The sequence below is a fragment of the Zea mays genome, chromosome 7, assembly GCF_902167145.1.
Source record: "Zea mays cultivar B73 chromosome 7, Zm-B73-REFERENCE-NAM-5.0, whole genome shotgun sequence".
Taxonomy (NCBI): Eukaryota; Viridiplantae; Streptophyta; class Magnoliopsida; order Poales; family Poaceae; genus Zea; species Zea mays.
The window spans coordinates 141,347,269-141,371,676 of NC_050102.1; the positions used below are offsets into that span (position 1 = coordinate 141,347,269).

Genomic DNA, 24,408 nt, shown 5'->3' on the forward strand with positions numbered 1-24,408 from the left:
TGGAGTTTCTACAACATCATTCTCCATGGTATTATTTTGTTAAATTAAGAACTTCCAGGGATGTCAGTGCTTGACAAAGAGAGAATATATCTTGAGAGGGAACCAAAATGATTGACACACAACAAATGAATAAACAATTAAACACAGAAGCACAGGGGATATGCTGCATGCATTTGGTAGTACCACCAACACTATTTCTCTTGTTGCTTTGATGTTATATAAAGCCACAACAATTGTAAGTATAGCAACTGAATATCCTTGAATCCTGCTAAAACCAAGAACTATCATTGTGAAATTCAGAACTTACCATTTTGTATGCTATATGGATAAAAAATTCATTTTTTATTTTGCTTAAAACCATGCCATAAAGAAAACATAAATACTGGAATCAATTGAGCTTATGTTTGGGAATGATACAAGTTTGAGTAGTTAGCTGAAACCTGAAAAATGAAGAACAGAATGAGACCAAGTACTTTTTTTTATAATTTATAATTTATTATTTATAAACATTAGATGTGATAGAGAGTAAACTTCAGTTAGATGCAACCAAAAACCCCCAAGCTGGAGAGAGGTAGTTGTTGTTCCTCTTGTAGAAGAAGCTTCACCCCGTCTGACAAAGGTTGGACCAAGAAATAGCTTGAAAGAAGATAGTATGCAGATGAATGAATTTGGACTTACAAGATCAGGGCCCTCTATAGATGGACCGCCAACAAATGCCATTATCCTAGCACCAGATCCACGAACACAAACCCCAAGGAGACTGACTGCAACATAAGGCAACTCCAGTGCACCTAGATGCACGCTAATCAACTGGAACATGCCAAAGGTTCTTTTGTATTTCTTCCCTAACACGCATACAATAAAATTTTATGATAAATTATTAAAATTCAACACAAGGCTATGCTATATGAAATACAGTGATATCTCCTATTTTAATTGTAATTAATGTAATTGGTCCTTAACTAAGTTCAATACAAACTCTCATTCAAAAGCAGGCAAAAGAAACCTAGAAATGCTCTCAGATGAAAGGCCATCTCTGGTACCAGCGATCACGCCTGTGGTAGTCATTTTCTTCCCTACAAAAAAGCACATTTGCTCCAGTATCCGTTCCTTAGTGACCTCCTTTGTTCCTTCGAATACATATGATTTTGGCAACAAGCCAAAACCCAATTCATGAACATGAAAATGAACAAGCCAAAACCCAATTCATGAACATGAAAATGCAGATGGTATACATGTTACTAAACTAACCAATTACATATCAAAAAGAACAACTATATGGAGCATTAGAAAGAAAACTATGGGCTTTTACCTACACATATGTCGCGAACGTAATGAATCCAACATGAGAATTATCTGGTAACAGCTCAATAGTTTGTGCTAGTGCAGACTTCAAATAACTGACTTCTTCAATCATGCAAGTATCTACAACAAAAATGAAAACCGGTGGAACTGTAGGACCAGTTTCAGTTGAAGATATGTACTCAATGGTGGCTGTTGTAACACCTCAGGTGTTACCATGGCTAGGGCACATCTATGCACTAATGACTATGATCACATGTGGGAGAAACTTAAGGAGCAGGGTGTAAGAGCCTTGGAGGTTAGGTTTTAACCAAGAGATGTGAATGACCAAAAGCATTACCCAAATTGTGTGCACTTATCACCTTGTTCAAGAAGGGAGCAAACCCTAGACCTCTCTTGAACCCTATCTCCTAAACACCTTGGTTAAAGGGGAGAGATTAAGCAAAGGTGCAAATCATGACCAAACCTTTGGCACAAAGTTAAGTAACTTATTAATCTCCAAATATAGAGAGGAAACATTGCTAAAAGACCCCTTAAGAAACCCCAAATCCATTCCCTAAGTAGAGAAAGAGCTAGAGCTCTCTAATTCTCTCTAAGTCAAAATCTACACCTAATCTAAAGATCCACCGTGTTCACCTTGAAGATGGCACCAAAACCACTTAAGTTCTATATACCAAAAATGTGGCATACCACCTAGGGCACCCCCTGGAAAAAGTTGAGACCGAGACCTTGACATTTGACATGTCTTGGCATCACTTTTGTCGCGCAGCGGGCAGGGGGACAAGCCAGATTTGGCGTCCGCATATCTTCTGACCTAGGGCTTATCTTCCCTTGGAACTCACATATAAGAGATAGCCATAGGTGCCAGGAAGAGGTCTGCGCCGGATTTTTGCCAAGATTCACACGTTTGCGATCTCAGCAGTCGTTTGAACACGGGCAGATGAACACCTCCACGTGTTCGACGCGTTCTGCGCGCACCAGAGCACGCCCGCGCCCGACCTCGCGTGCCCCACGTCGCGCCAAAGGCCAGCCGACGCCATGGCCCGCGTCCGCGCCTATAAAACCCCTAGGGACTTCGGCCGTACCCCTCCGCGCACGCTCGACCTCACCGGAGCCCAAACTCACCGGCATTTGCCCGTGCACGGCGTGTCCGCGGCTGCCTGATCTCCCTGCCACCGTAGACCGGCCAACCAAGCCCTTCCCAACCCCGTTCGACCCTCGGAGAGGACTGAGCACACCTCGGTGAAGGTCCCCGAGCGAGGAATCGAAGTTTGCTTCGCCGGAGAGGCCAGTCCATGGTCGCCGGACTCCACCCGACCGCGGGTACTGTTTGCATTAGGGGAAGGACCTCGGGGAAGAAGAAGAAAAGGTCGGGGGGATTTTTGAACTGTCAGTGACTTAGGGGAATAGTGGCGCAGGGGTAGATTTGAGTGGGTTGATTTGGATTAAACCCAGGGTCCTAGGTGCAAAGTAGTTTTCCAGGAAACCTTTTATTAAATCTGATTTAAAATTTGAACAGAACTTGAATAATTCATATCTTCTATTTTATTCATCCAAATTCAGTCAAACCAATTTTGTCAGATCTTAAATAATATAAACTACTTAAGAAAAATATAGAACCCCTATGTACTACAGAAAACTTTAGGGTTCTGATTTAGATACTGATTTGACCAAAAGCTAAATAATGGGAAGAAAAATAGTTGCACTTTTTAACTAGAGTTAAGAAAATTTGGAGAAGTTTATGACTACCTACTGACCTATTTAAAAATTCTAAACTCTTCTGTACAACCCATTAAGGTAGAGTTTGCCATTTATTTTACATTATGCTTAAAGTTAAAGAAAATAGGAAAAGTGATTTAAATAAAGAACCAGGGAACCCCCATATTTTTGTTAGTATACTTATTCAGTGTAGGTTACTAGAAAAATTGATTATACCCTGGCTTAGTATAAAATAAACAGGATACCTTTTATTTTAAGAAAACAAGGAAAACTTAGAAAAACCCTACAAAAATAACTCCAAGGTGAAAACACCCCAACACTTGGAATAGCTAATGTTTTGCTATTAAGAACTTAGGAAAAATATGAAATCTGCTGTTTGACATTTTTCAAATGACAAGGCAGTAGAAAGTGCCTTTTTGGCATTAAACTTTGGAAAATCACAACTAAATAATCATCCCTTAGCTTTCTGTGATTTTTGGCTCAGAAGCTTATTATTACTGTTAGATGCCAACAAAAATAACCTTTAGGACAGAACCCACCCCTAATTAAGAGTTGTAGTGCAAAGTGGCCCATTTACACAACTTTTGTTATTTTTGTCTAAAGCATAGCCTTTTTATTTTTGAACCTCAAATTCCTAGAACAGGCTATATTGACCAATGGCAACCCACTGTAATTTTTACAGAATTTTTGGAAAAAGTTAAACCACTGTGGTAGTTCAAACCTCCACTAGAATTCATAAATAGAAAATAGAGGAAGGAAAATGAATAATGGAGATTAGTGTCATCCTAAAACCCTTTGTAAATTGTCCACTAAAATATGCAAAGGAAATACCAATCCACTATGCTTATCCTTAACAAAACTTAAACCTAGAGTGATAATCATAAACCACTAAAAGCCACGTATGACCAAGAAACCCTAAGTTACTCATTAACTTAGTTTTTCTTCCTTTAGCATAATGTTATTAAATCCTGCATAATCATGACATACATGTTCATTGCATTTTGATAGACTATAACCTCGCTGACGGAGAGTACGTCCTCGTGCCGGAGCAAGGAGCTGCTCAGGAGGTAGCCCCGGATCCAGCACCAGAGCCTGCACCAGAGGATCTGCCAGCCACTGCTTTGGAAGGCAAGCCCCGGTTTATGCATAACCAGTTCTATATATTATTTTACTGCATTTAATGATTGTAGGCTTGTATTGTGCACTTAAGTGTAGGAGTTGTTTGAAACCCTAGTTGCATGATCTCAGGAATCCCATTGAGATGAATACTAGTATGCTAAGTCGAGTAGCTGCTTTATTAATTAGGGATTTCGGTAGAAGTCAAGTGATTTTTCTAGCACTCGCGCGAGGTCAGGAAATTGGTTGTATCCACTTTCTTCTCATAATGATGCTAGTTGTGGACAACAATCCATGGGGATTGGTTGTCCACGGGATAAAAATTGGAATAAGGATTAAGGTGTGGTACCGTGTGTCAAGCGTTTGAACGTACTAAACACATGCCGAGAAATATGGTAAATCGGTAAGCCTAGTACCTGAGTGAACCTGCCCGCAGACATATCCCCTCACGCGACCTGAGACGTGGTCTCCCATTCCGGTTATGGTGGGTACAAGTGCAGTCACTGCACGACAGCAGTCGGGGTCAGTGAGGCATTGTACGCCAAGGCGGTGAGCCCTGATCTGTTGCCAGGGAATCGATGGGGACGGTTGATGTGTATGGGGACGGAGTGCCCCTGCATGTCGTGTGTTTAGGTTTACCTTGCAAGGATAAAAACTCGATTCGAATCGTCTGCTTCTCGCAGCTAATGAGACTGCTTGATCCATGCTGCTACATTGAGTAACAAGTGGAAATATGATGAGTTGACACAAGATGTTGATTGCTAATTATGTTTGATACCATGTATGAGTAGACAGTACACTTTTAGCCTTAAGAGAGTCACACTTAAATTTGACAAAGTTAAAACTTGATTTAGAAACTCAGCTAGTGCTTTTGGCAACCTAACCCCACAGCCAAACAGCTGCATGTCTAGAGGTAGAGGAGTAGACTCCTCACACCGGGTAAGTCTAGCTGAGTATTAGTATACTCAGCCTTGCTTGTGGCATAATTTTACAGGTTCTTTGGAGGACATGGTTGCTGGAGTGACTTGACCGTCCATCTTGCCACCGGGTTGGACTGTCGAGTGGGACCCCGCCTCGGCTGAGGAGGAGCATGAGGAGTGATGGGACAGGCTTCCCCATCTCTCTGTTTATTTACCGTTAGTTTTATTCCGCTGCACTTCGAACACTGATGGTTACTTTTGCAAAAACTCCGATGATGATGTAATAATTTAATACTCTTATATGCATGGTTTTACGTTTTATTGTATTTGCTCTGTGACTCACCATCGAGTGAGATTGTGGTACTTGATCCTGTTAGTGGCCTTGTCGGACTAGATCCGAGGGATTGACGGGTTATTCCCATTTAAGTGTGGTCTAGCCTCTAAGGCGGGACTTAGGCACTTAAGTCGGAATAATTTGGGCAGTTCCACCACAGCTGGTATCGGAGCTTGTACCACCACAGAGGAATCAATAAAATATAAATACCATCCTTTTCCGAAGTAAAACTTGATAGAAACAATGTGGATAGATCGTAAGACGATCAGGATAGACCTAGGACGTGAAGCCTTAGGATGATAGAAGGGTAGTTAGGTGGCTAAGCGATTAAGCCTTACCGGCTACTATAAGGGATGGGAGTTCTTCCCTATTCCCTTTATATTGATGTGAGGTCGTTCAGGACGAGCATGCATGCATTCTTAAATAAACAAATAGATAATTGAGTAAAGACTTAATTACAAAATGATGACCAACTAAGTACCCCAGTACCATTTTTATAATTAGAGAGAGGCTGAGTTGTATTCCTTTTTCTTTTTATAATTCTTTTTCTTTTACTTACGCTTAACCGTACACAGATGACTTCCCACGGATCCTCAGACGATGGGAATGCACTGTCCCACACTGACGGGCTTGCACGAGAGGGCTTTCCCCACATTTTGTGGGAGGTACTTCAAGGGGCCGGATACACGACACCTCCTCAGTACGCGGTGCAGCAGTTCGAGAAGCACCGAGTGCCCCTCTGTAGGGTGAGGATGACCTTGGAGCCTCATCCCCTGCAGCCAGGTTGGCGTTCACTGGACTCTGAGTCCTTTGGATACCGGGCTGAGGACACGATCGAGGCGATTTCTCTGCACGGGTTGACCACTTTCTGCGGATTCCATCCCTTGGAGCTATCTACCCACCCCATTGGCTTGTTCCCCGCAGAAAGGGAGGATGACCCAATGTGGAAGGATCGGGTGGAGCACGCCAAGGACATCTGGGCTATCTACCCAGGTCAGACTGCTCACTTGATCGTGCGGTGCATGAATGCCCTGTACCGTCTGCAAGTGATATCACTTGATCGTGTGGTGAAGCAATGTCCCATCTAATGGCATTGTTGGAGGCAACAAAGATCACCCTGGACAACAGAGAGGAGCTTGTGGTTGATTTGTCCACTGAGATGGTGGAAAAGGACTTGCAGGTGGAGCAGCTGTCCAATGAGATCCAAGAGCTGGAGGAATTAGTGGGGACCAGGGAGAACACCATCGAGGTTCTTGAGGATCAGCTTATTAACACCCAGCAGCAGCTTGCCGAGGCTAATGAGCACCTGGATATGCATCACCAGGAGATCCAGGATATGGAGGCCAACGAGGACGTCGACATTGAGGGAGGAGAGGAGCCTGCCTCCAGCTTGGACACTGCTGGCGCAGGGAGACCACCTTCCCCCGAGTCGAGTGTTGCCTCGTTCGCTCACTAGGTATCAGGGATAGAGTTAGAAGTCGGTAATGGTAGGACTCCTCATAGCTAGCTTAGCTTTTGCACCTTGGGGTACTAGGCTAGATAGAGTTGAGTCTTTTGGACCGTTGATGTAATCATGATAAACTCTTTTGGAAGCATGGTTGATGGATGATGTTAGTTTTAAATTGGGAAGAAAAGTTTATGCCTTTTTAAATCCTTTATGTTTATGTCGGAATCTATCAATTCGCCTTCTGACTCTTTCGCAGCAATAAACCTTAAACTTGAAGATGTGTTATTGAGGATATATGTGATTTTTCAGATGGCCGGGAGAGCGCGTCGTGGCCAGAATGAGCGCGTTCCTCCACTGCCACCACCGCCTCCCACTCTGTAGGAGCTAATGGCTCAGCAGAATGAGATTTTGCGGCAGCTAGCTCAGCGCCTGCCACCACCTCAGCACTATGGTGGTGGAGATCATCAGCGTCACCCCGCGGCAGCTACCTACCAGGAGTTCCTCAGTACCCAGCCTCCATTATTCACCAGGGCAGAGGACCCACTTGATGCAGATGTGTGGTTGAGAGTGGTGGAATCCAAATTCCCGCTACTCCATGGAGTTTGCTCAGAGGTCACTAAGGTCAGGTTCGCCACCCAATAGCTTCGTGGACCCGCAAGGACTTGGTGGGACCATTTTCTTGCTATGCAGCCAGATGACCGAGAGGTGGAATGGAGAGAGTTCAAGGCAGCTTTCAGGGGACACCACATACCAGCCGGGATTATGGACCGAAAGCTTAACGAGTTTCTGGTACTCACTCAGGGCAACAGGACAGTGTTGCAGTATGCTCAGGCTTTTAATGACCTGTGCCCGTATGCTGGATATCATGCAGATACGGACGAGAAGAAGAGAGACAGGTTCAGGAGGGGGCTCAGCACTAAGCTCCGTGACCGTCTCAACACCGTCAGGGCCAACAGCTATAATGAGTTGGTTAACATGGCTATCTCCCAGGAGGACTGTATCATAGCTCGTCAGGCAGAAAAGAAGAGGAAGACCCCCATGGCAGGACCTTCAGCTCAGCCACAACGCTTTAGGATTGTGTATGACACTCAGAACAGGGGACCTCAGCAGCAGCAAGGGCGATGGGTGATCCGACCACAGCAGCAGCAGCAGCAGGCACCCAACCGCACCCAGTTTCTAGCTCAGAGGAACAATCAACAGCAGCAGCAGTATCGCCAGGCAAATGACAACAGGTGTTTCACATGTGGCAACACCGGACATTATGCCAAAAATTGCCCCAGGAACCAGCAGAGGCAGGGGCAGAATGTTAATCAGAATCAAGGCAAGAGACAGAAGGTGCAAGTGAGGCAGGGCAGGCTGAATTTCACCACCATGGCTGATATTCTAGAGGGAGCACCCATCATGACTGGTACCTTTACAGGTTTGAATTATCCTGCTATTATCCTTTTTTATTCTGGTGCATCACATAGTTTTATCAGTGCAAAATTTAGTGCCAAGTGTCAATTGCCTTTTCACCACACCAATGGGGGTATCACAATTTCAACACCAGGAGGCAGGGTTGCCACCTACCAAATCAACAAGAATGTGCCTGTAAAGTTTGGTAGTATGATAATCAAAACTAACCTCCTCATTTTGGGTCTGGATAGCGTGGATATCATATTGGGAACTGACTGGTTGACCAAACATCAGGCTGTGATGGATATTGCAGCTAGGGCCATTGAAGTGCACTCACCGACCTATGGTGAAACCACATTATATTTGCCCGACCAGGGATGCACCCGTTCTTGTGCCTTCGTTATGATAGAATCCCCAGTGGAAAAGATCTCAGTGGTTTGTGACTACCCAGATGTTTTTCCAGATGAATTGCCAGGGATGCCACCTGACTGAGACATCGAGTTCGCAATCGAATTGCAACCCGGGACTGCTCCTATCTCCAAGAGACCCTATAGGATGCCTCCCGCGGAATTGGCAGAACTGAAAAAGCAATTGCAAGAGTTGTTGGACAAAGGGTTTATTTGCCCAAGTACTTCACCATGGGGATGTCCTGCCTTATTCGTGAAGAAAAAGGATGAGTTTGAGAATGTGTGTTGATTACCGCCCTCTCAATGCGGTGACCATCAAGAACAAATACCCACTGCCCCGCATTGATGTATTGTTCGATCAGTTGGTAGGAGCCAAGGTATTCTCCAAGATAGATCTTCGCTCAGGTTACCATCAGATCAAGATTCGTGCCAGTGATATTCCCAAGACGGCCTTCTCAACCAGATATGGGCTTTATGAGTTTTTGGTGATGTCCTTTGGGTTGACCAATGCCCCGGCTTATTTTATGTACTTGATGAACTCGGTATTCATGCCAGAGCTGGATAAATTCGTGGTCGTTTTCATTGACGATATTCTGGTGTATTCCAAGAATGAAGCCGAGCACACTAAGCATTTGCATACTGTACTTTAGAGGCTGCGTGACCATCAATTGTATGCCAAATTGTCTAAATGTGAGTTCTGGCTGAAGGAGATTAAATTCTTGGGTCACACAATTTCTCAGGATGGGATATCAGTTGATCCTGAGAAGGTACAAGAGGTAATGGATTGGAAACCCCCGATTATAGTGAGGCAGATTCGGAGTTTTCTGGGATTGGCAGGGTATTATCGACGATTTATTCCGGATTTCTCCAGAAATGCCAAACCAATGACTGAACTGTTAAAGAAGGGAGTCAAGTATGATTGGAGCCAAAAGTGCGAGGATGCTTTTTATGCACTAAGGCAGCATTTGACAACAGCCCCAGTGCTAGCTCAACCTGATAACACCAAGCCCTTTGAAGTTTATTGTGATGCTTCTGGTATTGGATTGGGGTGTGTCTTAATGCAAGATAATAGAGTAATTGCTTATGCTTCCCGAGCACTCAGACCCCATGAGCAGAACTACCCTACACATGATCTGGAGTTAGCAGCTGTGGTTCATGCTCTCAAGATATGGAGACACTACTTGATGGGAGCTCATTGTAACATTTACACTGATCACAAGAGTCTCAAATATATTTTCACTCAGGCAGATCTTAACATGAGACAGAGGAGATGGTTAGAATTAATCAAGGACTATGATTTGGAGGTGCACTACCATCCGGGCAAGGCCAATGTTGTGGCAGATGCCTTGAGCAGAAAGGCCCAGTGCAATTGTATGAGCATGGATGCAAGAGTTACCACCCTATGTGATGAGGTGTGCAAATTGAACCTGGAGGTTGTATCCTCTGGTGACTTAAACTATATCTCGGTGGAGCCCACATTACAAGAGCAGATATTCAGGGCCCAGATTGATGACAAGGGTGTTCAGGTTATCAAGGAAATGATCGAGCAGAAGGCAGAGAAATACAAGTGCTTCCGTCAGGACAGCAAGGGAATTTTATGGTTTGGAGATCGATTGGTTGTTCCCAATGACCCTGAGCTTAGAAAGAAGATATTGGATGAAGCTCACCTTTCCAAATTCTCCATGCACCCTGGTAGCAACAAAATGTATCATGATCTTAGATCCTTATATTGGTGGACCAGAATGAAAAGGGAGATTGCCAAGTACATATCCGAGTGTGACACCTGCCAGAGGATCAAAGCTAGTCATTTGAAGGCAGCAGGCCCTTTGCAACCCCTTCCCATACCATCTTGGAAATGGGAGGACATTTGCATGGACTTTATCGTGGAATTGCCCAATACCTCCAGGCACCATGATTTAATTTGGGTTATTGTGGACAGGTTAACCAAGACCGCTCATTTCTTGCCAGTACACACCACCCACAGGACAGAGAAGTATGCAAAGATCTACATTGACCAGATAGTTCGTTTGCATGGGATACCCAGGACTATAGTATCAGACAGAGGAGCACCATTTGTGGCACGATTTTGGTAGCAATTGCAGGAATCACTTGGGACCCATGTAGTACGAAGCTCAACATACCATCCTCAAACAGATGGCCAGACAGAAAGGGTAAACCAGATTTTGGAAGACATGTTAAGGGCATGTGTGCTACACTACGAAAAAGATTGGGACAAGTGTCTTTCTTTGGCAGAGTTTTCTTATAATAACAACTACCAGTCCAGTTTGAAGATGGCACCTTTTGAAGCCTTGTATGGGAGAAGATGCAGAACCCCGCTGAATTGGTCTCAAGCAGGAGAGAGGGAAATATTTGGGCCAGATTTGGTACTTGAAGCAGAGGCAAAGGTCAGAGTCATCAAGAAGAATTTGGAAGCTGCTCAGGCCAGACAAAAGAGCTATCATGATAAGAGGCGAAAGCCTCTACAGTTTGAAGTGGGAGACCATGTTTATCTTAAGGTGTCACCCACCAAGGGTATCCAGAGATTCAGGATCAAGGGCAAGTTAGCTCCTCGCTACATTGGACTCTACGAGATCAAGGAGGCTTGTGGACCCGTAGCCTATCAATTGAAGTTGCCACCCAGCATGTCAGCTGTTCATAATGTGTTCCATGTATCTCAGCTGTGGAAATGTGTTCGCCTACCCACTGAAGTACTACCTAAACCAGACATTGAGATAGAACCAGACCTGTCCTACCAAGAGTACCCCGTCAAGGTATTGGATCAGAAGGAGAGATAAACTCGGGCAAGGTCGGTCAGAATGTATAAAGTTCAGTGGAGCCACCATTCAGCAGAAGAAGCCACATGGGAGACTGAGGATTTTCTACGCTCTCGCTTCCCCGACTTTCTGCCCAAAAGAGTCGGTACGTAACCGAAAACCCCACCCCCACCTGCCCTTTGGATACAATTATAAGAAAAACTTAGATAGCAAGGATAGTCTAAGTTGTGGTTTTAACTTAAAAAGGGCTTCCTTCTGAAGTTGCAAAGAGAATGACATTCGAAGAGCAGTTAACTAGAGAAAACTGAACAAAGGAAGGAACAACGCACCAACGCGCCTTCATGGCACCCCTCCAGAGGACTCTACCTAAAATCTCGGGACGAGATTCCTTTAAGGGGGAGGGCTGTAACACCTCAGGTGTTACCATGGCTAGGGCACATCTATGCACTAATGACTATGATCACATGTGGGAGAAACTTAAGGAGCAGGGTGTAAGAGCCTTGGAGGTTAGGTTTTAACCAAGAGATGTGAATGACCAAAAGCATTACCCAAATTGTGTGCACTTATCACCTTGTTCAAGAAGGGAGCAAACCCTAGACCTCTCTTGAACCCTATCTCCTAAACACCTTGGTTAAAGGGGAGAGATTAAGCAAAGGTGCAAATCATGACCAAACCTTTGGCACAAAGTTAAGTAACTTATTAATCTCTAAATATAGAGAGGAAACATTGCTAAAAGACCCCTTAAGAAACCCCAAATCCATTCCCTAAGTAGAGAAAGAGCTAGAGCTCTCTAATTCTCTCTAAGTCAAAATCTACACCTAATCTAAAGATCCACCGTGTTCACCTTGAAGATGGCACCAAAACCACTTAGGTTCTATACCAAAAATGTGGCATACCACCTAGGGCACCCCCTGGAAAAAGTTGAGACCGAGACCTTGACATTTGACATGTCTTGGCATCACTTTTGTCGCGCAGCGGGCAGGGGGACAAGCCAGATTTGGCGTCTGCATATCTTCTGACCTAGGGCTTATCTTCCCTTGGAACTCACATATAAGAGATAGCCATAGATGCCAGTAAGAGGTCTGTGCCGGATTTTTGCCAAGATTCGCACGTTTGCGATCTCAGCAGTCGTTTGAACACGGGCAGATGAACACCTCCACGTGTTCGACGCGTTCTGCGCGCGCCAGAGCACGCCCGCGCCCGACCTCGTGTGCCCCGCGTCGCGCCAAAGGCCAGCCGACGCCATGGCCCACGCCCGTGCCTATAAAACCCCCAGGGACTTCGGTCGTACCCCTCCGCGCACGCTCGACCTCATCGGAGCCCAAACTCACTGGCATTTGCCCGTGCACGGCGTGTCCGCGGCTGCCCGATCTCCCTGCCACCGTAGACCGGCCAACCAAGCCCTTCCCAACCCCGTCCGACCCTCGAAGAGGACTGAGGACACCTCGGTGAAGCTCCCCGAGCGAGGAATCGAAGTTTGCTTCGCCGGAGAGGCCAGTCCACGGTCGCCGGACTCCACCCGACCGCCGGCGAGCGTAGACCGGGTAAGCCACTGCGCCATTTTTCGATTCAATGCATAGATAGCCTCTAAATCACCCCGTGAAGCTCACCGTGCCATTGGATTGGACTAGGTTGTCGTTGTTGGGGACTTGTTCTCAAATGCTATGAATCAAGAACAAGGCAACATAAAATGTTAAATATCAAAAGCCCTTCGTCCTTCAAATCATTATTTCCCTTCGGATATAGCGAATTTAGGACGAAGGTCACGAAGGACGTACCTTCATGATCATGATAAAAGATGGAGAACACTCAAACAAAATACAGAAAGTAACATAATTTCTGTAAACATTATTATTAATAAATTTCTATTTGTATTACTTGTGTAGATAAAGATAAATTACAAATGTACCTTCGGCTTGAAGGAAAGAAGATATAGGCGTGGCGCAAAAGTGAATGCCAAGTCAGCGTGAACAGTACGGGAATACTGTTCACCTATTTATAGGCACGGGTCGCAGCCCATGCAAAATTACATTAATGCCCTTTATATTTAACAATAACTCTATAATAATTCTTCGAGGTCTAATCTGGTTTTTCATCTTTAAGTCGGTTTCTCTTTTCGCTGTTATTCCGAAGCTCTTCTGCGCACAGCTTCGTGATCGTCTTATCCTTCATCGTGATTGCCGGCTCAGTTGAGCTTCGTCTTAACCATGCTTTTGTATACTCGCAACTTGACTTCGAAGGTACCTGTTCACATATTTCTTTTGGAGAACATAGTCAATTATATTTTTGAGGACCTTCGGAAGCCGAAGGCCCCCAACAGTAGCCCCTTGCAATATTAATTTGCAGTAAAGATAAATTTATATTGCGAAATGGACGAAGGCTATGAGCCGAAGGTCCGAAAAAACACCTTCCTTTTGCTAGAATAGCAACAGTCATTGACAAGTGGGACCCTCCAGTTTCCGACATAATGGGTGTATAAATAGGGGCTCACCACAATTTATTTGGCACGCTCTCTTGCCATCTGTTTTGCCTGCTCAAATAGCTTTTTGCCCACAAATATTTGGTTGCCTCCCTAGTTTTAAGCTTCGGAAGCGAGAGGCAGGAATTCCGAAGGGATGTCTGAGGAGAAGAAGGTTGCTGCCGAGATGAAGCTGAGCCTTTCTGAGGAGAAAAATCTGGGCTTCATTGAATCAATAGCAAAAACAAATACAGAGAAAATCACTAGGGAGATTTTGGAAGGCTTATCTGAAGATACTGGTGAAAGTGATAGTTACGATGCGGACAGTGGGGATTCCGAAGATCGACCATGGCGACCAAGCCATTCAGTCTTCGGAAAATCAACTATTGGGCAAAGTCACCTTGAAAACATGAGGGGGAGATATTTTCGAGATATGTCCATCGTGAGGGTAGATGACGGAGAGAGAACTGTGCCGACTCCCGAAGCTAATGAAGTCGTTATCTTCCGAAGCTTTTTTAAAGCTGGGCTACGATTCCCTATAAGCAAGTTTGTGGTAGAAGTTCTGAAGATATATCAGGTTTACCTTCATCAACTTACCCCTGAAGCACTAATAAGAATGGGAATCTTCGTCTGGGCTGTGAAGAGCCAGGGCCTAGAGCCAAGTGCGAAAAGCTTTTGCAATATACATGACTTATTATACGAGACGAAGCCCTGGGGTAAAGAGCAATATCATAACAACTTCGTATGCTATAGCTTCGGTGCTCGCTCTGGATCAAGCTATCCCGTGCCAACCTTTCGGAAAAGATGGCCCGGAGAATGGATGAGAGAATGGTTCTATGTAAAAAACGATTTGGAGGTTCGAGAAGATATTAAGGATATCGTCATGTGCCCCATCTGGCAGCGCTTCGGACTCCGGAAACCGAAGGTAGAGATGGATGAAGTAGCCGAAGAATGCCAACGGGCCTTCGGCGTAGTCTGCTCTTTTATTGGGACAAGGGATCTAATACAAGAACACATTGCCTTCAGAGTGTGGCCTCTTGCAGATAATTGGGAAATGCCAAAAGAAACTGTTAAAGAAACTGACGAAGGTGGGCTAGTCAGGCTGAAGTATACATTCAAATACGGAGACAAATTCGTTGAACTAGATGATGATTGGTTAAAGAGCATTGAGACTATAAGTGATGAATTGCTTGGGGTATATTCGAAGGCCGAAGACACTGCATTGTCAGCGGCCTTCGGAGGCCGAAAAAAGAAAAGACTTAACCGAGTGTTTGATGCAGTCGGGTTTGTCTACCCCGACTACCGCTATCCAGTGCGGGGGCAAAAAAGAAAAGGTACAACTTCTGCGAAAGAAACAGCTGCAGCTGCTCCTAGCGAGCCAGCGCCGAAGAGAAAAAGGGTAAAAGTTCTCACACACCGGCCACGCTATATTGAACCAGCCATGGTGCCTGAGTTCACTGGTGAGACCTCTTCGGCCACCGAGGCTAAAGAGCCAACCCTGCTACCAGAAGTCAAAGAAATGGCCGAAGTACCAGCGACAGAAAAGATGGACAAACCAAAGACGGAAGAAGCGAAAGCATCAGCTGAGGGAGTGACGATATCAGAAATTTTAAGTCATTCAGAAGAAATTGAAGCAGCAAAAATTAAAAAGGGGCCAACAGTGACCCCAAAAAGAAAAAGAATGGTTAATGTGTTAGATGTTTTGGAAACAATTAAACTTCCAAGCACAACCCCAAAGAAGACTGCTGAAACTTCTGAGGCGCCTGCTAAAGTATCCGCTGCTGAAGCTCCGAAGCAACAGACTGGAGCTGAAACAGGGCCTTCAGAACTAACCAAGGTAATGCCTTTGGAAGCAGAAGAAACAAAAATTGCAAAGGCAACCGAAAAAATGAAAATGTCAGAGCCAACTTTGGTTGAAGAGATTGATACCACTGCCCCCGAAGCATCTTCCAAAATGTACGATTATATCGTGCGACATGCTTCGGGGAAAAAGTTATCGGAGGAAGAAGTTTTTGAAGCTAATCACTATGCCAAAGAATTGAAATATCCGAAGGGAGCACTAGTGTTCAATGGGACGAACGAAGAAGATTTCCTATACTGCCTCCCAGACAACAAAGAATCATTCGTCTGTCGGGAGATGGCTAGAAGTATGGGATTTCCGAAGCTTGAAGCTGGATTATGCGCTATGACGAAGGAGGATCTTGCGGATAGCCTTGCATATAATAGCCTTAAGGTATGAGAACTGCGCGTTTGGAAATTTTATAATTTGCAACTCATTCTTTTATTCTTATACCAACTATTTTACATACAGGGTTTAATACTAAGCAACGCGTTAAGGGCGCAAAAGAATGCCGAAGACGAGAGCTATGAAATTGCTTTCAATAACCTACGATCAGAGGTTATTAAACTGAGAAACGAAGCTCTGGAAAAGGATAAAATTCTGCTTTCATTGGTGGACAAGGTAAAAAAGGACGAAGCTGCCTCAAAGGCCCAGGCCGAAGCCCAAAAACGCGAAATTAAAGGTCTTTAGAAACAGCTAGCTAGAGCCAAAGAAGAACGTATACTTGAAGAGACAAAACGAGAGCTTAGTGATCAATTGGCCAATCATTTAGAGATAAGTGTTAAGGAGCTTCGTGCATCCCAGAGATAATGCTATGTTAAATCCATAGAGTGCGTTAAGAAGATAAAATCCAGCTTCGCCAACGTTGGCGCATTCTCTAGTGAAGAGAATTTCTCAAGAGGCAATCCTGAAGGTCCAATGGAATGGATCAGTCACGAAGCGGAGGCCTTCGAGGAAATCCTGAATAGTCGCGGTGACATCTGCGCTTTTTCGGGTGTTAGAGGGATTGCTGCTGTTTTGGAGAGGAAAGGTTGCGAGCATGTAAAATCCTTAGCGCAGTCCAAAGCTACCTTGTCCTCTGAAGACATTAAAGACCCCTCTCCCGAAGCAAGCATGGTCGGCGGGAAATTCTTCACCGATATCTGGGACAACGGCGGCCGAGAAATGGCGCAAGAAATTATTCAAAAGAGTGAAAAAGGTATCCACGATGCTAGAAAAGTAGCAGAAGCTGCCGAGAAAAGTACAGAGCCCGAAGGGCAAATAGGTATTAATTAGTGGTTTTTATTATGCTGTAATTTTTAATTCCAGACTTTGTTCGCGGTTTGTAATAGTAATATAGCCGTATCTTTTCTTCCCTCAGAACCTGCTGAGGCATCTCCGGGCCCCCACCTGAAGGGGGACGATGAAATTAGAAAAATGGCCGAAGCCATTATGGACAAGGTTGTCGACCAACTATTGAATGAAGCTGCAGAAATAGTGCTTAAAGAGGATTGAATGCTATTGTAGAAACATTTGAAACGTAAAATGTGTAATATATTGTAACTTTGAATGTAATATATAATCTATTTACAGTTTAATTCTTTATGATGCATGAAATTTTGCATACATACCATTTTTTGAGCCTTCGGCGAAAAAACACCTTCCCTTCTTTTCATGCTTCGTGAAGAAAATCTTTTCTATACCACAAGAATTTGTTTACTTCTCTGATGAAGAACATCCAAGCTTCGTGAAATATTCTCCGAAGCTATAAAAAAGTTTTGTGTTGCCTCTCCAATGAGGCTACTCTTCGTCTCGATTCTTCTTGTGCCTTAGCACGATTTTCTCTTTTCCAAAATATTCTCCGAAGATCAACACTGTATCCCCTTCTTGTTCCACATGCAATATGCTGTATGATGCTTATGTTATGCAAAAATGATGTGATGATGTTATGTTATGCAAAATGATATTTGTGCCGTAGATACATATCCCTGTAATAAAGCACACACACTTTTTATATCAGCGCTGACTTTTCGCTGTAAGCCTCCCTTAGGAGCTTCTTCGCCTTTTACTTTCATCGGAATCAGCGTTTATTTTTCGCTGTAAGCCTCCCTTAGGAGCTTCTTCGCCTTTTACTTTCAGCGGAATCAGCGTTTATTTTTCGCTGTAAGCCAGCCTTAGGAGCTTCTTCTCCTTTTACTTTCAGCGGAATCAGCGTTTATTTTTCGTTGTAGGTTTAGAAAACTTACACTGCGCTCCCTTAGGAACGACTTTTTACTGTTTCGAACAATTTGTACTATGTTCGTTAGATCAAATTTTTGATAATACAAAGGTCCTTCAAATCACCATAAATTCGTATGCTTCGGCAACTCAAGCCTATGGAAAAAAACATATTTCTATTATGGTAAAAGACGAAAGTATTACAAGAAATTGAAATTCAATAAAAGACACTTAAACTCTTCATAATTGTTCCTTATTAACAAAAAGGTAATACTGAATGTAAAAAATGCGAAAGAACTGCTGTTGAGGTAGGATATTTGTCAATAAATGTGCTTCGACTCTGGCACAGTGCTATTGACTGTGCGAGCTTCAGACTCCTCTCTGAAATCCCTCTGAAGGTGATTGTGCTGACTCCCTTCTGGCTGCTGCCCTCGCTGGGTCGGCGGTGGCGGTGGAGGCTGCTGCCAAGATGCTTGGGGTTGGCTCGCCGAAGCAACAGAAGTTGTAGAGTGGTTGCCTACGTATTCTGGAATATAAGGCGAGTGATACGAAGAAGTATGCATGACTTGCTTCGGCTGACTTTGTTGCGCTGCTGCTTCTGCTATCTCCTTCTGTTTCTGGATGGTAACGTGGCACATCCTGGTGGTATGGCCCTTGTCTTCACCATAGAATAGGCAATAAATTTTTCTTGGCTGGTCTCCAAACCTTCCCCCGAAGCCCCTGGCGCCTCTGCCCCTTGGCGCTGGCGGCCGAAAAGAACTTTGCTGCTGGCCCGAAGCTTGTGAAGAGTATTGTGGCCTTTGCTGCTGACTCCCTCGATCATCAGTTTGAGCAGAGTTATGAATTGACCTAACGTGCCTCAGGTGAAATCTTCCTCCGAAGCCCCTGGTCATTTCAGAGAACCTGAATGCTTCCTCCCTTCTTTGGCGGAAGTCATTGTCAGCTCGAATGTATTCGTCCATCTTCTGGAGCAGTTTCTCCAATGTTTGTGGTGGCTTCCTGGCAAAGTATTGCGCTGAAGGTCCCGGCCGAAGCCCTTTAATCATGGCCTCAATGATAATTTCATTGGGCACTGTTGGCGCTTGTGCCCTCAGACGCAAAAACCTTCGAACGTACGCCTGGAGGTATTCTTCGTGGTCCTGGGTACACTGAAATAAAGCTTGAGCAGTGACTGGCTTCGTCTGAAACCCTTGGAAGCTAGTTATCAGCATATCCTTCAACTTCTGCCAAGAAGTGATTGTCCCTGGCCGAAGGGAAGAGTACCAGGTCTGAGCAACGCTCTTGACGGCCATGAGAAAAGATTTTGCCATGACTGCAGTATTGCCACCATACGAAGATATGGTTGCCTCGTAGCTCATCAAGAATTGCTTTGGGTCTGTATGACCGTCATACATGGGTAGCTGGGGTGGCTTGTAAGACTGGGGCCATGGTGTAGCCTGCAATTCTGTTGAGAGGGGAGAAGCATCATCGAAAGCAAAGTTTCCATGATGGAAATCTTCATACCAGTCGTCCTCATTGTGGAAGCCTTCCTGATGGAGCTCTCTGCGTGGAGGCCTTCGGCTCTGATCATCTTTAACAAGATGACGAACCTCTTCAGAAGCTTCGTCTATCTGTCTCTGAAGGTCGGCTAGACGAGCCATCTTCTCCTTCTTGCGCTGCACCTGTTGCTGAAGGATCTCCAGGTTTTGGATCTCTTGATCCAAGTCATCCTCCGGAGGTGTTGGACTAACAACCTTCCTCTTCTGGCTTCGGGCCTCTCTAAGAGAAAGGACGTCCTGATTGGGATCCAGCGGCTGTAAAGTACCAGCCCCTGTCGCTGAAGCTTTTTTCGGCGGCATGACGAAGGTGATGCTTGCCGAAAGTGTTCAAGACTCAGAACATGGAAGTGAGTTCACCGGAGGTGGGCGCCAATGTTGGGGACTTGTTCTCAAATGCTATAAATCAAGAACAAGGCAACATAAAATGTTAAATATCAAAAGCCCTTCGTCCTTCAAATCATTATTTCCCTTCGGATATAGCGAATTTAGGACGAAGGTCACGAAGGACGTACCTTCATGATCATGATAAAAGATGGAGAACACTCAAACAAAATACAGAAAGTAACATAATTTCTATAAACATTATTATTAATATATTTCTATTTGTATTACTTGTGTAGATAAAGATAAATTACAAATGTACCTTCGGCTTGAAGGAAAGAAGATACAGGCGTGGCGCAAAAGTGAATGCCAAGTCAGCGTGAACAGTACAGGAATACTGTTCACCTATTTATAGGCACGGGTCGCAGCCCATGCAAAATTACATTAATGCCCTTTATATTTAACAATAACTCTATAATAATTCTTCGAGGTCTAATCTGGTTTTTCATCTTTAAGTCGGTTTCCCTTTTCGCCGTTATTCCGAAGCTCTTCTGCGCACAGCTTCGTGATCGTCTTATCCTTCGTCGTGATTGCCGGCTCAGTTGAGCTTCGTCTTAACCATGCTTTTGTATACTCGCAACTTGACTTCGAAGGTACCTGTTCACATATTTCTTTTGGAGAACATAGTCAATTATATTTTTTAGGACCTTCAGAAGCCGAAGTCCCCAAACAGTCGTGGTTTGGCCGGCACACCCGCCGCCGACGAGAGCACCCGCCTGCGCACGTGGATCGAGCGATTCTGGCCACCCCCGCCGTCAAGCCGTACACCGTTGTGACCGTCAGAACCTCTCCGAGTCAACCCCGCCCCTCGCCGGACCTCTCTCGCCGCCGGTAAGCCGCGCCGCCCTTTTCTTTCCCGCGGGTACTGTTTGCATTAGGGGAAGGACCTCGGGGAAGAAGAAGGAAAGGTCGAGGGGATTTTTGAACTGTTAGTGACTCAGGGGAATAGTGGCGCAGGGGTAGATTTGAGTGGGTTGATTTGGATTAAACCCAGGGTCCTCGGTACAAAGTAGTTTTCCAGGAAACCTTTTATTAAATCTGATTTAAAATTTGAACAGAACTTGAATAATTCATATCTTCTGTTTTATTCATCCAAATTCAGTCAAACCAATTTTGTCAGATCTTAAATAATATAAACTACTTAAGAAAAATATAAAACCCCTATGTACTACAGAAAACTTTAGGGTTCTGATTTAAATACTGATTTGACCAAAAGCTAAATAATGGGAAGAAAAATAGTTGCACTTTTTAACTAGAGTTAAGAAAAATTGGAGAAGTTTATGACTGCCTACTAACCTATTTAAAAATGCTAAACCCCTCTGTACAACCCATTAAGGTAGAGTTTGCCATTTATTTTACATTATGCTTAAAGTTAAAAAAAATAGGAAAAGTGATTTAAATAAAGAACCAGGGAACCCCCATATTTTTGTTAGTATACTTATTCAGTGTAGGTTACTAGAAAAATTGATTATACCCTGGCTTAGTATAAAATAAACAGGATACCTTTTATTTTAAGAAAACAAGGAAAACTTAGAAAAACCCTACAAAAATAACTCCAAGGTGAAAACACCCCAACCCTTGGAATAACTAATGTTTAGCTATTAAGAACTTAGGAAAAATATGAAATTTGCTATTTGACATTTTTCAAATGACAAGGCAGTAGAAAGTGCCTTTTTGGCATTAAACTTTGGAAAATCACAACTAAATAATCATCCCTTAGCTTTCTGTGATTTTTGGCACAAAAGCTTATTATTACTGTTAGATGCCAACAAAAAATAACCTTTAGGACAGAACCCACCCCTAATTAAGAGTTGTAGTGCAAAGTAGCCCATTTACACAACTTTTGTTATTTTTGTCTAAAGCATAGCCTTTTTATTTTTGAACCTCAAATTCCTAGAACAGGCTATATTGACCAATGGCAACCCACTGTAATTTTTACAGAATTTTTGGAAAAAGTTAAACCACTGTGGTAGTTCAAACCTCCACTAGAATTCATAAATAGAAAATAGAGGAAGGAAAATGAATAATGGAGATTAGTGTCATCCTAAAACCCTTTGTAAATTGTCCACTAAAATATGTAAAGGAAATACCAATCCACTATGCTTATCCTTAACAAAACTTAAACCTAGAGTGATAATCATAAACCACTAAAAGCCACGTATGACCAAGAAACCCTAAGTTACTCATTAACTTAGTTTTTCTTCCTTTAGCATAATGTTATTAAATCCTGCATAATCGTGACATACATGTTCATTGCATTTCGATAGACTGTAACCTCGCTGACGGAGAGTACGTCCTCGTGCCGGAGCAAGGAGCTGCTCAGGAGGTAGCCCCGGATCCAGCACCAGAGCCTGCACTAGAGGATCTGCCTGCCACTGCTTTGGAAGGCAAGCCCCGGTTTATGCATAACCAGTTCTATATATTATTTTACTGCACTTAATGATTGTAGGCTTGTATTGTGCACTTAAGTGTAGGAGTTGTTTGAAACCCTAGTTGCATGATCTCAGGAATCCCATTGAGATGAATACTAGTATGCTAAGTCGAGTAGTTGCTTTATTAATTAGGGATTTCGGTAGAAGTCGAGTGATTTTTCTAGCACTCGCGCGAGGTCAGGAAATTGGTTGTATCCACTTTCTTCTCATAATGATGCTGGTTGTGGACAACAATCCATGGGGATTGGTTGTCCACGGGATAAAAATTGGAATAAGGATTAAGGTGTGGTACCGTGTGTCAAGCGTTTGAACGTACTAAACACATGCCGAGAAATATGGTAAATCGGTAAGCCTAGTACCTGAGTGAACCTGCCCGCAGACATATCCCCTCACGCGACCTGAGACGTGGTCTCCCATTCCGGTTATGGTGGGTACAAGTGCGGTCACTGCACGACGACAGTCGTGGTCAGTGAGGCATTGTACACCAAGGCGGTGAGCCCTGATCTGTTGCCAGGGAATCGATGGGGACGGTTGATGTGTGTGGGGACGGAGTGCCCCTGCATGTCGTGTGTTTAGGTTTGCCTTGCAAGGATAAAAACTCGATTCGAATCGTCTGCTTCTCGCAGCTAATGAGACTGCTTGATCCATGCTGCTACATTGAGTAACAAGTGGAAATATGATGAGTTGACACAAGATGTTGATTGCTAAGTATGTTTGATACCATGTATGAGTAGATAGTACACTTTTAGCCTTAAGAGAGTCACACTTAAATTTAACAAAGTTAAAACTTGATTTAGAAACTCAGCTAGTGCTTTTGGCAACCCAACCCCACAGCCAAACAGCTGCATGTCTAGAGGTAGAGGAGTAGACTCCTCACACCGGGTAAGTCTAGCTAAGTATTAGTATACTCAGCCTTGCTTGTGGCATAAGTTTACAGGTTCTTTGGAGGACATGGTTGCTGGAGTGACTTGGCCGTCCATCTTGCCACCGGGTTGGACTGTTGAGTGGGACCCCGCCTCGGCTGAGGAGGAGCATGAGGAGTGATGGGACAGGCTTCCCCATCTCTCTGTTTATTTACCGTTAGTTTTATTCCGCTGCACTTCGAACACTGATGGTTACTTTTGCAAAAACTCCAATGATGATGTAATAATTTAATACTCTTATATGCATGGTTTTACGTTTTATTGTATTTGCTCTGTGACTCACCATCGAGTGAGATTGTGGTACTTGATCCTGTCAGTGGCCTTGTCGGACTAGATCCGAGGGATTGACGGGTTATTCCCATTTAAGTGTGGTCTAGCCTCTAAGGCGGGACTTAGGCACTTAAGTCGGAATAATTCGGGCAGTTCCGCCATAGCTGTGTCCATTTGATGTTCACACCAGATCCTCACGTGGGTTAAGGGAAGTGTAGGTTTATCACTGCTTTACATTGGGACCACATTTTTTTGGTTTCATGTAACATGTTAGTAACGTTTCTAGCTTAAGACTACCATGTTTCATTAGTGCATAACATTGGCTGCTTCAACTAATTGTCTTCAAAAGGAAACATAGAACTATATCAACAATTTTTTTGGCAAATCTGTAACGATTGTTGCAGAATTGAGTGTCCTGCTGTGCTAATATGGATATAGTGCAATTTACAACTAATTTCCAAGTAAGCAAACTATAACGGGGGAAATGAAGCCCAACACTCACCTAAATGCAAAAGCAAAGAGCAACAAGAATATCGGGGAGGCTGATTTACACTGCAAAAGATCAATTTCATGAACTCTAGTTACTGAACAGATCAAGGAATCTAACTAAAGGAGAGCAAGCGAATTAAATCCTTTGGTGAACACACCATAGTAGCAAACGTCACCGAGATGAACACCAGAGACGCATTGCTCAGGTTTATGTCCAAGGCCGTCCCGAGAGCAGTTGGCACGACTGCATGCAGAACGGCTAGTAAGGATCGATCGCTACTCAGCCGTAACAAACAAGCAAGCACAAACTATGGCTGCGAATTTCTCGTAGAGCGAGATCCACACCTCTCATGAAGTAGTCCTTCCACCCCATGTTGACGGCGGCCTTGGGCCCCTTGGGCTGGAAGCAGATGATGAGCTTGGAGAGCCCCGCCTGCAGCGTGAAGTGCACGGTGTTCATCAGCAGT

General features: G+C 44.1%; 1 long non-coding RNA gene across 1 annotated transcript; it reads right to left on the minus strand.

Annotated features, from left to right (window-relative positions):
- Positions 1-1,283: 1,283 nt before the first annotated feature.
- On the minus strand, positions 1,284-24,187 carry LOC103632994 (uncharacterized). Its single transcript, XR_002263351.1, has 3 exons — positions 24,100-24,187; positions 23,955-24,004; positions 1,284-1,425 (listed from the first exon to the last, which is right to left on the minus strand). It is a non-coding gene; the product is annotated as an uncharacterized lncRNA (long non-coding RNA).
- Between the last annotated feature and the right edge of the window lie 221 nt (positions 24,188-24,408).